This window comes from Crinia signifera, chromosome 5 (genome assembly GCF_055691185.1).
Source record: "Crinia signifera chromosome 5, ASM5569118v1, whole genome shotgun sequence".
Taxonomy (NCBI): Eukaryota; Metazoa; Chordata; class Amphibia; order Anura; family Myobatrachidae; genus Crinia; species Crinia signifera.
Window position 1 is genome coordinate 325,320,981 of NC_139221.1, and position 15,448 is coordinate 325,336,428.

Genomic DNA, 15,448 nt, shown 5'->3' on the forward strand with positions numbered 1-15,448 from the left:
TAAGGAGTGTCCAGGACATGACTGATGGGCACTACTGACACGCACTAGGCACCCTGCAAGCGACACGGGCAGCAATAGTGCCACCCCAATGGGCTCTGCGACTGGCCTGATGCCAACACTCGCACACCGCTAGTAACGGCGCCGCATAGACCTTTCTGGCATTGTTAGTACTTGTAGATGTTACTTGTCGGGTTATTACCTGCAGAGAAACTGTACAACATAATGAGACAGAGATTCACGAGACTTTTATTGTAACACGTTTATTGCATTGTGTAGTCTCCTCCATGTTATGTAAGGTAAAACATAAAATGAGACGCCCAGCTTTAATTCCTCTAATGAGCAACAATAAAAACCGCCTACTCATCGTTCGTTATTACTCAATAAATGCAAACGCGTTAATAATAATGGGCCGGCGATGGGTATATAATACAGAGACCTCCAAGGGAATCAGAACACTCAGCAGGAAGGAACGTCGGAGAATCATGAAGGCGATGGCTGTGGTCTGTCTGGTGGTGGTGGTGACCCTCCTGGGCCTGGATCTAGGTGAGAAGGATGACTGCGTGTCGGATCACATATGTAATGGATCACTCATGCTCGGTGTGATATGTTTGACATCACGATGTGATCATGTCAGAGTAAATAATGATCTATGTAGAAATGTGCGGTTCAGATTTGGGGGGACAGTCTGATTCACACGCGAGTTTGGGCTTGTCCCTATGTTTTGGGGACTGCGCATGGTCTATTATACCACGGGTTCCAAAAATACGGTCCACACGGTGCATGTTTTCCAGGTCTCCTCACAGAATAACAAGTGAAGTAATTAGCTCCACCTGTGGATCTTTTAAAATGTGTCAGTCAGTAATGAGCGCACCTGTCTGGTGACCTGGAAAACGTGAACTGTGTGGGGTCCCGAGGACCGAGTTGAGGACCCCTGTATTATGCACATGTGCAACTCCCCTTTGCAAATGGCTTTGGCGACTTGGAAACATCGGGCGGGGGTGGACAGAGGCAGGGATGGGGATCACCCATGGGAATGCCTAGCGTCCCCATGATACCGCTGGGCATTCCCATGGGTACGCGGTGGGCTGTGGAATGTACGTGGGGGGAGAGCGTTGCCCGGCAGGCGGCGTTAGATGGCGAATTTGTGCTGCTTAGCGAGTCAACCAGAATATCCCTCTCCTACTGGCTGTTGGCTCTCACATGTTTTGGATAGCCAATCAAATGAATCCAGACAGTTTGGCGATAAGAACCGAGTAAATGCAAACCCGCACAGCTCTGGTAATATTTACTAAAAAGGACAATTCTGCAAGATAGTGATGGTGTATAACTGTATACTGGATTTGCCATGAAGACTTGTTTAGACTTTGTGTAAGCGTTTACAGGCACATTAAGGGGGTGGACTACAATTCCCAGCATGCCCTGCCAGCCAGTCTCGGTCACAGGTCAAGTAGTCACGGGTAATTACTTTTATCAGGAAACCAGGTGAGAATCACTATGTCAAGCAACACCTGTTATTGCTCAGTGCAGGTCCGGACTGGGACTAAAAATAGGCCCCGGCATTTACATCACACAGGCCCAATACCGTGTCAGCATCTGGCTCCTGACTCCGCCCTGAGATCAGAGAGAACGGCTGAATTGGGGGAGACAGGGTGGAGGGGGGAGTCCCCTGACAGTAAGCAAGTACCAGGCATTGTTAGCCATAGCCCCCACACTATAGCACGTATTTGAGATTTGTATATATATACTAGGTGATTCATCGCGCCCTACGGGCGCTCTTCACACCGGCGTAAGGGGCTGCGCCCCCTTAATTTGTGGACGTTTGCAAAATAGAAAGATGGTTAGAATTGTATGAAAGATGCCTGTATTGCAACTTGAGCTATAGGTGAAATGTGTTAAATAGAGAGCATATGATGTGGAAGGGGGTGTGTATTGTTTTGTTTAATTAAAAAGCGGTTACAGAGTAAGATGTACATTGATAGTGTGGAGGGTACAGTGACATTTGTGTGTGTGTGTGTGTGTGTGCGTGTGTGCAATAGTATAGTAGGGTGTTTTTGAGTCAGCGGCTCCCCACTGGCGGAGGTCACGACACAAGAAAACAGGAGGCTGGGTAGTGATAGGGGTGTGTGGGCATAAGGGGGACTAAAGAGGAGGGTGGGGGACACTGTGCAGCTTCTGCCAGTGGGTAAGGGTCCAGCGTGGCAGCACAGGAGTACAGGACGGTGCCCCTGAGTCAATGTGTCCTCCTACTGGGTGGGAGTTCGGATGCATGAGAGCAGGAGGCTGGGTGGTAAAGCATGATAGGGTAATGTGGGCAACACAGGGTGAGCGGGTCCCCACTGGCGGAAGTTACGTGGCAGGAGAACAGGAGGCAGGGTAGTGATAGAGGTGTGTGGGCATGAGGGGTAATAAAGGTTTTTGGCTGTTGCAGAGTAGGAATGGGCATTGGTGCAGACGCCATCGATGGTTGGCATTGATGGCGATTTTGCACCATGCCATCGATAGTAGTAACATATTACTTGGATAACCATCGATTGTTGTAGCTATCGATGGTCATCCAATATATCTGACTGAATAGGCCGTGGGTCAATCAGAACTTGGTGGCGGGACTTCCGGGTGTGGGGGGCGGAGTTATGCTCCGTGTCCCGGCACCTTAAAAAAATTTGAAACTTGATCGGTTCTCCTTTGCCATTGATGTAGGGAAACCATCTGGTCCTCCCACATTGATGGCAAAAGTATTCAACATTGGCCATAAACCATCGATGATTTGAAATCATTGATGGTCGATGGGCATCCCTAGAACTGGAGGAGGGTGGGGGACAGTATGCAGCTCCCGGCAGTGGGTCGCCGGGGTCCAGCGAATTGCGGGAGGGGGGATCGCGGGGGTCCCGCGAATCACGGGAGGGGGGGGGGGGTCGCGAGGGTCTCGTGAATTGCAGGGGTCCGGGGGGGTGGTGGTGGGGGTGGGTGCTGGAAGGGGGGGGGGTGGGTGCTGGAGTAATGGTGGATGGTGGCTGTGGAGTAATGGTGGTTGGTGGGCGTGAACTGTAGCCCTGGCTGGGCGGGGGGAGGTGATGTCAAGGGGGTGGAACATTATACAAATGAAAAAGTTATACAAATAAAACACTGGTCTTTTCCCTAGGGGGGGCGGGTTTGTGTATGCCTCTGGGCGGGAACGTTATATACACAGGGGATGCGTGACAGATCTGGCTAAATATATAATATATATATATATATATATATATATATATATATAGACTGTATATATATATATATATATATATATATATATATATATATATATATATATATATATATAACCAATGAAGAAGGGCGTCACTCCGGGACTTGTGCGTAGCAAAAATCTTTAATGCAGCGTTATGTCAACGCGTTTCGGGAATCACCCGTCGTCAGGACATTAACAAATGAAGTAAAAGAAATGCATTAAATACATACCAGCGTGTGGGTGTTCCCCCTCCATCCAGCGGTCCTCTGTTCCGGTCATCGCCCTGGCTTCCGGGTTGTAGCCCGGAAGTGACACTACCAGCGGCCGGGGGGACACTGTAATACAAACAAGACAAACTTTATTAGTGCTGGACAATGTTATACAGCGCTTATCCCTAAAGACGGCATTAGCACTGTCCAGTGTATGTGTATCCAATTTAAATATAGTAAAGAGTGATACGGGACCGTGTGATAGCCTTGATACTCTAAATCAGCTCAGTTAGTGGTCATAAGTGAAAAATGTTTTTTTTAAAACAAATACGTGGGCATTTAAACCTCTATGTAATGCCTTACTGAATAAGTGAGAGAATAAATGTGTATTAAAGATATGAATGTTGCTATGGGTGACCACAATAGTGGTGATCTATACAATAAACCAGTGAACATGATATATAGAACAAGGTGAGTGTAAAAACGTGTAAAATACTGTATATGAGCCATCATGAACACCTGTATATTGGGGTGATCTGGGGCTATATTAAATGTAAAATAAAATAAGACTATGTCCTCCTATTCCCTGATGTTGTTGGAATGGATGGAATGAAAAAGGTAAAAACTAAACTATAGGCAATATGGCATATATAATTATTATAAGGGAAATATATGGAAGAATACAAGACTGTAAATAAGTGAAAAAGGCCTATTGGCAATAGACATAAAAATGAAAAAGCGTGCAGACAAAAGTAAAAACACAGAAAATAATACAACAGGTAGCCTGTGTTGAAATGGAGAGTATCACTTGAATCATAGAAAGCAACTGTAATTGATGGCTTCATTTAGACCCATGTATTTGTGAGTCCCACGGCTCTCAGTGCGGGCACCCGGGCAGGATTAAAACTGCCATTCTCCCTGTTGGCATAGGAGTGCCGGGCCACAACACTGCTGCTATATATATATATATATATATATATATATATATATATATATACACACACACACACACATGCACGCACACTTTTAAATGATTATTTATGTCCTAAATGACATTGCAGAAACTCAGGTAACATAAGGGTGGATGTCCACATATCAGGACAGAGTGACCCCACAGGCACCCCGGCTTCTCCTTCCCCCGCCCCTCTCAGGTGTGTGTAAGGATCTGTCACTGGACAAGGCAATTGGTAACCAGAGCCAGTATACTAGATATGGAACTATTTGAGCTTACGGATGAACATAAATTAGGAGCAGATACCCTATAGAAGTCTATAAGCTTATCTCCGCAGTGCTGTGTGAAGGATCCATCACAGATCCCTCCCAGCATGCCCCACGGCCAGCACATGTGTAGACGGACTCCTTATTCTCAGACCCGGCAGATCTTATAGATTATTATAGATGTGGTACCCGACGATGTGTAACGGGAGATGCTAGTGCACCCCTCCAAATACCATACCTCCCAACTGTTTTGGGGACGTTTCCGCGTCCCTCCCGTGGCCGGCAGTGTCCCGCTGTGGGGGGTGGGGGCAGTTGGAAGTCCCCCCCCCCAATCTGACAGAATAGATGCTGTGCGCATCGAGAATGGGGAGCGGCCTAATTAGCATAAGCAACGCCCTCATTGACATATGTCACCCCCCTTTTCGGGCACTCGCGAGTGTCCCTATTCTGACATAAAGTTGGGAGGTATGAAATACTAAACTCCAATATGCACTTAAAATACAGCAGCAGAACAGGGCGCCCCAACACTGGCAGGTAACATTAATGACCCAGCAATGACTGCTGGGCCCAGACAGACTAAATAGGCCAGGAATCAGGCGTCAATCTAATCTGATGATGGAGTCCTATTAGTCAACACCTGGACACAAAACAAGACATTAGTGCAAAGACAAAGCCTAGTGCCCTCTAGTGGTGAAGAAACAAAATGCAAGAAAAAGTACAGAAACAGATATGACAGTGTGTGCAACACACACACACACACACAGACACCTGTCCTAAATCCTATCCCAGTGTGTAAGTAGCACAGAAGCTGCTGCTATTCCTACATACAAGAAGATACATTACATTTTATTTGTGTCTTTGTTCCACTACAAGGAAACTTTATAAAATTGTTGTCTCTCAATTATGTTGAGCTATAAAAAGCACCAGGCATTATACCACTATTAGTATACATCTAATATACATCATCCATACCAGTCTCAACATGACCCATTCCAGGGGGACAAAATCCTATCTACCTGGACTTCCCTCTTACCATATGGTTGCATTCACCTGTGAACACTTTCTTATCAATTAAAAAGGTCAACACAGGTGACGACAATCAGATATAGGGGTATACTGTCTGGGAGGAGGGGGGGGGGGGGCGGCTGCCTGTGTCAGCTGTCACCAGAGAGAGGAGGAGGGGGGAGAATAAAGTCTACGTGTATGGTCTGGGTATGTAGCACAAACCGGAACAGTTCAGACCACACAGGGAGACTGTAATCTCCCCTACCCCTTGTCCCTGGTGAAAGCTATCACAGGAATCCCCCCTGGACAGTACACCCCCCCCCCCCCCCCATCGTTCTGGGGTCTTGTCAGGTTCCAGTTTTTCAAGGAAAGCTCGGGAGCTGGTAGTTGATTTCAGGAAACGTCAGCATACCCCCCCAACTCCCGTGAGCATTCAGGGAATGGATATTGAAATCGTAAGAACTTACAAGTATCTGCGTTTCCACCTAAATCGACCGATTATTGCCTATTATCGGTAAAAATCGGCCGATATATCGGACGATCAGTTGGAAATCGGACAATCGGCCACAAAATCGTTCTAGTGTGTGGGGGGCTTTAAGGTGCCCACACACTAGAAAGATCTGTGATCGCAAGATGTGCGCATAAATTAGCCTTGAAATCTTTTTTCCGTCCTGGACAAAAGATTTCAGGCAAGTGCACATCTTTACCAAAGATTTTTCTTAAGATCCTGTGTGCCTCCTATGGATCTTTTGTTAAATCTTCTGATCTTTCGTGCAGCACGTAAGATCAGAAGATTTAGCTAAAGATCCACGGGAGCGCGCATCGGACAAAAATCGGCCGATTTTCGACCTATTATCGGTAAACATCGGACGATATATCGGCCGATTTATCGGAAATCGGCCAATCGGCCCAAAAATCGTTCTAGTGTGTGGGCAGGACCAGATGCACCAAGCTTCGAAAGTGATAAAATGGAGAGTGATAAACAACCAACCAATCAGCTCCTGCCTGACATTTTCGGCTGGTTGTTCTAACATCCACAGCCCTCTAACGCCCCCCACCCCCCCTTGCCGGGTACCGCATTGTCAATAATCGCATTTGCTGTAACATATGTGATCATTAACGCAAGGGACAGCTCTTGTGATGAGAGCTATCCCTTGTAATGCGGTCACGGCGCTAGACTTCCCGGTCTGAGACCCGGGAGTCCGTCTGCACATGCGCAGAGCCCCGGGTCTGGTCGCCGGGCATGCTGGGAGGAATCCGTGACGGATCCCTCACACAGCGCTGTGGTAAGAAGCCCATAGGCTTCTGCAGGGAACCGCCAGCTCTGTGGTCAAGGCACGACTACTGACACGCACCTAGTTATGGTCCTGCGCTGGACCATTCGTAAAAAGTCCCGGGAACCTGCTGATCCGCATGGCAATGCACTAAATACATGAGGAATGTTTTTGAGCACTTGTCTTCTGTTTGTACCCAGCTGACGGTTTGGAATGCTACTTCTGCTCGACCCCCATGCATGCCGATCAATGTATGACCAAGAAGAACTGTACCAGTGATCAGGCCTGGTGCTTAACCTCAGTCCTCGGACCAGCAGGTAATGTCCGACTCCACTGAGAGCAGAACTACAGCATCTCTACATGCACCGATAACATCATTGTCCACACGTAAATCATTACACATAACAAATAGACAATTGTACACAATAAAACATGGGCCGAGGCGATGCAGGGAATGGAAGTAAACGTGGACTTTCTCTGAAAATACAGACATCCCATAATATGCATATATTTTATAGAATATTTTAATTTGAAGACCGATACTACGATTAGACCTAAGTACTGTAGGTGGTCAGCTAGCACAGTGGTTGTTATCTTTATGACCCCACACAGTGCATGTTTTCCAAGTCTCCTCAAAGAAGATATGGGGGGGGGGGGGGGTGAGTAAACACTCAGTAGCGCTGGCTGCCTGTACCGGGGGATCTATGATAACCTCCAATATTTAATTTAAATTCAAAGTATGGCTGCGGCCACCTTATCAGAGAGATTGTGTTTCTCTGTGAAGCCAAACAAAACAGAAATGTGTGGAGACAATGAATCCCCACTAGATGGCGCTGCCACACTTAGCAAATTCTCACAATAAAAAAAGGCAAAAGAGGCTGAATAATATATAATGGAGAACTAAGACTGCATATGTGTATATATATGAATTGATTTATATTGTTGGGAACTATGTCACATTAAGGAATCCCAAAAAATGGCCGCCGATGCATTTCTAACCAAAAAGATGGCCACCGGGATATGTAGAAAATAAACAATCCCAAATTAAGACGAGACACCCCCAGAAATGGCCGCTGATGTATTTCTAACCAAAAAGATGGCCACCGGGATATACAGAAAATTATCCCAAGCTAAGAGGAGACGGGTGCCGGCTGAAACAAATATGGCCGCGACTGTATCAATGTCGGCGAATAAAAAGGAGGCTTGGCACATTAAGGCTAGAAGAAATATGGCCGCCGCGAGATGAGCCTGAGAGCGAGGCTTGACCCGCAGAATGCGGAAGTCCAAAGAAAAGATGGCCGCCGCAGCATGAATTTTGAAAACGAGGTGTGACCCGCAAAACGCGGGAGTCGCGGAAGCCCGCAAAATTACACAATATAAAAACCGGCAGGCGAGGAGACAGGGCATCCAGCTGAGGAAGCCGCCGAACGTAATAAAGGCGGAGAAACGCGTTCTGGAGCCTGCTCTAGCCAGATCATTGCCAGCCACCACTGCTATTCGGAATACAAATATCCCATTTGGGATTGGGAGGACACTCTTTGCTAACGGAAACCAGCACCTGGAGCTGAACCCCTGTCATTAAGGGAGTGGACATCCATTGTGGAAACATAAAAGTAGTCCTTGCTCAGTTATAGGACCTGGTATCCATACCCAGCAGAATAAGGAGTGACTATCCGTGTGGACTGGTAAATATTTGCTCAAAAGCTTTATTGTCTCATGAAAAAGACACATGCAGCCTAAGCCTCATAGCCAGCTCGTGTTTAAGCTAATTTATATGTTCTGTGTTGTATGTATGTATAATGCGCATTTATTGATCTTATATACCATGGTTTTTTTATTAAACTAAAAGGGCGAGATTCTCTATTACAGAAATGCGGTAAAAACCCCGTTATCTGGGTTTTTACTGCATTTCTGTATTCTCTAACCTCCCTCCGCAGCGGTGACGCTGCGGAGGGAATCGCCAGCAAAAGCTAGCGGTTCCCTGCAGAAGCCTATGGGCTTCTTACCGCAGCGGTGTGTGAGGGATCCGTCAACGATCCCTCCCAGCATGCCCTGCGGCCGGCGTGTCAGTCTGCGCATGCGCAGACGGACTCCCGGGTCATAGACCCGGAAGTCCAGCAATGGCGCCGCATCGCAAGGGACAGCTCTTACCGCAAGAGCTGTCCCTTGCGTTAATGACCGCATATTTTAGAGAATATGCGGTCATTAGAAATGCGGTGGCCGGCGAAGAGGGCTGCGGATTTTAGAGAATCCCGCCCACAGTGTTTAAAAAGCAATTTACATCTCTAACAGAGTTTTATTGTGAGAATTTGCTAAGTGTGGCAGCGCCATCTAGTGGGGATTCATTGTCTCCTCAAAGAATCACAGGTAATGTATTTTGTTCCACCTGTGATCTTTTAAAATGTTTCAGTGAAGAATGAATACACCTGTGCCCCTGCCAGGTGACCAGGAAAATGTGCACTTTTTGGAGGACTTGAGGATCGAGGTTAAGAACCACTGATATAGGAAACCAATGGCTCCAATACACAGAGCTTCAGTCACTGACACGGCAGCTCCCTACCAGTGGTACCTATTCAGCCTCTCCTCCCCCATGTCTGTGGTACCTGTGCAGCCGCTCCTCCCCCATGTCTGTGGTACCTGTGCAGCCGCTCCTCCCCCATGTATGTGGTACCTGTGCAGCCCCTTCTCCCCCATGTCTGTGGTACCTGTGCAGCCGCTCCTCCCCCATGTCTGTGGTACCTGTGCAGCCTCTCCTCCCCCATGTCTGTGGTACCTGTGCAGCCTCTCCTCCCCCATGTCTGTGGTACCTGTGCAGTCTCTCCTCCCCCATGTCTGTGGTACCTATGCAGCCGCTCCCCCCCCATGTCTGTGGTACCTGTGCAGCCTCCTCTCCCCCATGTCTGTGGTACCTGTGCAGCCTCCTCTCCTCCCCCATGTCTGTGGTACCTGTGCAGCCTCCTCTCCTCCCCCATGTCTGTGGTACCTGTGCAGCCTCTCCTCCCCCATGTCTGTGGTACTTATTCAGCCTCTCCTCCCCCACGTCTGTGATACCTGTGCAACCTCTCCTCCCATGTCTGTGGTACCTGTGCAGCCTCTTCTCCCCATGTATGTGGTACCTGTGCAGCTTCTCCTCCCCATGTCTGTGGTACCTGTGCAGCCTCTCCTCCCATGTCTGTGATACCTGTGCAGCCTCTCTCCTCCCCCATGTATGTGGTACCTGTGCAGCCTCTCCTCCCCATGTCTGTGGTACCTGTGCAGCCTCTCCTCCCCCATGTCTGTGGTACCTATGCAGCCTCTCTCCTCCCCCATGTCTGTGATACCTGTGCAGCCTCTCTCCTCCCCCATGTCTGTGGTACCTGTGCAGCCTCTCTCCTCCCCCATGTCTGTGGTACCTCTGCAGCCTCTCTCCTCCCCCATGTCTGTGGTACCTGTGCAGCCTCTCCTCCCCCATGTCTGTGGTACCTGTGCAGCCTCTCCTCCCCATGTCTGTGGTACCTGTGCAGCCTCTCCTCCCCATGTCTGTGGTACCTGTGCAGCCTCTCCTCCCCATGTCTGTGGTACCTGAGCAGCCTCTCTCCTCCCCCATGTCTGTGGTACCTGTGCAGCCTCTCCTCCCCATGTCTGTGGTACCTGTGCAGCCTCCTCTCCCCCATGTCTGTGGTACCTGTGCAGCCTCCTCTCCTCCCCCATGTCTGTGGTACCTGTGCAGCCTCCTCTCATCCCCCATGTCTGTGGTACCTGTGCAGCCTCTCCTCCCCCATGTCTGTGGTACTTATTCAGCCTCTCCTCCCCCACGTCTGTGATACCTGTGCAACCTCTCCTCCCATGTCTGTGGTACCTGTGCAGCCTCTTCTCCCCATGTATGTGGTACCTGTGCAGCTTCTCCTCCCCATGTCTGTGGTACCTGTGCAGCCTCTCCTCCCATGTCTGTGATACCTGTGCAGCCTCTCTCCTCCCCCATGTATGTGGTACCTGTGCAGCCTCTCCTCCCCATGTCTGTGGTACCTGTGCAGCCTCTCCTCCCCCATGTCTGTGGTACCTATGCAGCCTCTCTCCTCCCCCATGTCTGTGATACCTGTGCAGCCTCTCTCCTCCCCCATGTCTGTGGTACCTGTGCAGCCTCTCTCCTCCCCCATGTCTGTGGTACCTCTGCAGCCTCTCTCCTCCCCCATGTCTGTGGTACCTGTGCAGCCTCTCCTCCCCCATGTCTGTGGTACCTGTGCAGCCTCTCCTCCCCATGTCTGTGGTACCTGTGCAGCCTCTCCTCCCCATGTCTGTGGTACCTGTGCAGCCTCTCCTCCCCATGTCTGTGGTACCTGAGCAGCCTCTCTCCTCCCCCATGTCTGTGGTACCTGTGCAGCCTCTCCTCCCCATGTCTGTGGTACCTGTGCAGCCTCTCCTCCCCATGTCTGTGGTACCTGTGCAGCCTCTCTCCTCCACAATGTCTGTGGTACCTGTGCAGCCTCTCCTCCCCATGTCTGTGGTACCTGTGCAGCTGCTCCTCCCCCATGTATGTGGTACCTGTGCAGCCGCTCCTCCCCCATGTCTGTGGTACCTATTCAGCCTCTCCTCCCCCATGTCTGTGGTACCTGTGCAGCCTCTCCTCCCCCATGTCTGTGGTACCTGTGCAGCCTCTCCTCCCCATGTCTGTGGTACCTGTGCAGCCGCTCCTCCCCCATGTCTGTGGTGTCTGTGCAGCCTCTCCTCCCCCATGTCTGTGGTATCTGTGCAGCCTCTCCTCCCCCATGTCTGTGGTACCTGTGCAGCCTCTCCTCCCCCGTGTTTGTGGTACCTGTGCAGCCTCTCCTCCCCCATGTCTGTGGTACTTATTCAGCCTCTCCTCCCCCATGTCTGTGATACCTGTGCAGCCTCTCCTCCCCCATGTCTGTGGTACCTGTGCAGCCTCTCCTCCCCATGTCTGTGGTACCTGTGCAGCCTCTCTCCTCCCCCATGTATGTGGTACCTGTGCAGCCTCTCCTCCCCATGTCTGTGGTACCTGTGCAGCTGCTCCTCCCCCATGTCTGTGGTACCTGTGCAGCCTCTCCTACCCCATGTCTGTGGTACCTGTGCAGCCTCTCCTACCCCATGTCTGTGGTACCTCTGCAGCCTCTCCTCCCCCATGTCTGTGGTACCTGTGCAGCCTCTCCCCCATGTCTGTGGTACCTGTGCAGCCTCTCCTCCCCCATGTCTGTGGTACCTGTGCAGCCTCTCCTGCCCCATGTATGTGGTACCTGTGCAGCCTCTCCTCCCCATGTCTGTGGTACCTGTGCAGCCTCTCCTCCCCATGTCTGTGGTACCTGTGCAGCCGCTCCTCCCCCATGTCTGTGGTATCTGTGCAGCCTCTCCTCCCCCATGTCTGTGGTACCTGTGCAGCCTCTCCCCCATGTCTGTGGTACCTGTGCAGCCTCTCCTCCCCCATGTCTGTGGTACCTGTGCAGCCTCTCCTCCCCCATGTCTGTGGTACCTATGCAGCCTCTCTCCTCCCCCATGTCTGTGATACCTGTGCAGCCTCTCTCCTCCCCCATGTCTGTGGTACCTATGCAGCCTCTCTCCTCCCCCATGTATGTGGTACCTGTGCAGCCTCTCCTCCCCATGTCTGTGGTACCTGTGCAGCCTCTCCTCCCCATGTCTGTGGTACCTGTGCAGCCTCTCCTCCCCCCATGTCTGTGGTACCTGTGCAGCCTCCTCTCCCCCATGTCTGTGGTACCTATGCAGCCTCCTCTCCTCCCCCATGTCTGTGGTACCTATGCAGTCGCTCCTCCCCATGTCTGTGGTACCTGTGCAGCCTCTCCTCCCCCATGTCTGTGGTACCTGTGCAGCTTCTCCTCCCCCATGTCTGTGGTACCTGTGCAGCCTCTCCTCCCCATGTCTGTGGTACCTGTGCAGCCTCTCCTCCCCCCATGTCTGTGGTACCTGTGCAGCCTCTCCTCCCATGTCTGTGGTACCTGTGCAGCCTCTCCTCCCCATGTCTGTGGTACCTGTGCAGCCTCTCCTCCCCCCATGTCTGTGGTACCTGTGCAGCCTCTCCTCCCCATGTCTGTGATACCTGTGCAGCCTCTCCTCCCCCATGTCTGTGGTACCTGTGCAGCCTCTCCTCCCCCATGTCTGTGGTACCTGTGCAGCCTCTCCTCCCCATGTTTGTGGTAGCTGTGCAGCCTCCTCTCCCCCGAGTCTGTGATACCTGTGCAGCCTCTCCTCCCCCTCATGTTTGTGGTACAGTGATGCCACCACAACCTCTCATCAGCTAAGGGGCCTGTCATATTTATCCTGTACACATATATTGTTACATAGTTACAGAGAATTGTCTATGTTACAAGGTAAAGGATGAGAATGATCATTCATACATGTTTTCTTTCTTTAAGCCTTCCCCTTCACTGGCCATAGGATTGTGATGCGTAATTGTGCCAAGGAATGTACCCCAAGTAACCCCAATAACCTGGGCATAACAAGACCCACTCTCTGCTGCCAGGAAGATTTGTGCAACATTCTCGCCAAAGCGCCGGGTAACAGAGTCACCCAATGGGAAACCATTCTGGTTGGAACCACATCTGCAATGATGCTGTACGCATGGCGATAACAAGATACTGACCAATCACCTGGCAAAATGTTCCACTGTAACAGTACCTGCCTTGTATGCACGTGAATGGGTACGAATGCGCCATTCTTGGCAGGGAATTCCAGGCCAGAAATTTACTGAACTAGAAAATTGTCCGATTTTTCTCCTATATGAATGAAAATCACAACAGACCATCAGTCAAACTCAGCAAGACTTTCCATAGACACCAGACAACACAGAAATGTACTATCATTCGTATCAGCAGAGAGGGAGGGAGGGAGGAAGGAAGGGACGGGGTGGATGGCGGTGGGGGGTCGCCCATGGGAACCCTTAACGTTTTATGCAGGGTGTTTCCATGGCTACTTAGGTGGGTCAATGTCCGCCTGGGGCGGGTGGCTTGTGTCACAGGAAGTCAGCCGCCCCCCATCTTTGAGCAGGCACACACAAATAATTGACAGTTGAGACTGACTTTTATTTGCTAAAACCATGGTCATGGTTCAGTCAGATCTGTGCAGTGCTTCTGTATGTACAGGTTAAAGAAAGGCTGAAATAAAGAAATAAAAAACTGTGTGGGGTCCCCCCTCCCCGGTACAACCAGTCCCGGGCCCTTGGCCTAGTCATGGTTCCAAAGATGTAGGCGCAAAAAATGTAGGGTCCCCCCATATTACCCCCCCAACTAGTCAGCGCTGGCCTGGGTCCCTGGGGGCGTAGCTGCTGGGTTGATAGTATTAGATTAAAAAAATATAATAAATATTGCATATGCCTGTGGAACTACTAGTTGCAGCAAGCCTCCTCCACATGCTGTTATTTAGTGAACCACAAGTAGCAGCATGCAAGGTAGACCATGTACAGTAGTTCCACAGGCAAACAAGTGAGTGTGCATGTATGTTTAATGGTGTGTGAGTATGCGTGTTTATTTTAGTTTGCCTATGGAAATGGCAGGCATGCTGGTACTTATGGTTCTTCCATTGTGAGCATGCAGGGGAGGCTTGCTGGGACTTGTAGTTTTAAAGGCAAACACAATACAGTTTTTTACGCTAATGCTATCCATCCAGCACGCAGGCTTTAGTCCTGGGCCTTGGGTGGCCCAGGAGAGGGGGACTATTTTATTGGAAGGGTCCCCACTCCCCCAGGGACTCCGGCCACGGATGACTAGTTGGCGGATAAAACAACAGCCTCAGGACCAAGTATAAATGTGTCCCCTGGCTATAACATTCACTCACTTAGTGGAGCCCGGAGCCGGTTTTATATACGGAGGACCACTACATATTTTGTCCCCTGTATTTTTAGAACCAGAACCGGCCCAAAGGGCCCTGGGCCGGGAGTGCTTCAGAGGGGGGACCAAAATCATGGCCCCGTGGTCAAGGGGCGTGGCCTATGAGCATGACACACCCTTGAGGCCATGCCCCTTTTAGGCTGTGAGGGTGTGGCCAGCATGCTGTGAGCCGCCTACCGCAGAAATAATTTTTGCATATGCACTAACATATGCGGTAATTATCGTAGGACTCTTGCGTTAAGAGATGTCCTTTGCATTGTGGCTGGCGATGTGCGGCGGGTTCCTCCTCCCTCCCTGGATCCTTACCCGCCTGCTGCTGCTCGGCCAGGGCTCCGCCTGCTCCTCCCTGCACCCAGAAGATGTGCAGGGAGGAGGAGGTCAGTGGTCCAGGCAGCAAAGCATGAGGCTGCCTGGACAGAGGTCAGGGGGGTGTGGGGGGCGGGTCTTGGATCGGTGGGGGACACGAAGGGAAGTCCATAGGCTTCTATGGGGTTGCGCGAGCTTGCACTGGCATAACCCCTGTGGCGAAGCCCCGGCGGTAGGGTTTTGCTGCATATGTGAATGCGGTAAAAACCCAGAAAACTGGGTTTTTATGGCATTTTTTGGTTAGTGTATCTCGCCCCCTGGGGGGCGAGACTGTGGCTGGGGGTGGCTGTGTCATATTCAATGCTGAAATTCAATTATATT

The 15,448-nt window shown here is 50.6% G+C and overlaps 1 pseudogene; it reads left to right on the plus strand.

Moving 5' to 3' along the window:
- Window positions 1–482: 482 nt before the first annotated feature.
- LOC146005830 (ly6/PLAUR domain-containing protein 2-like) lies at window positions 483–13,436 on the plus strand (annotated as a pseudogene).
- The last annotated feature ends 2,012 nt before the right edge of the window (window positions 13,437–15,448 follow it).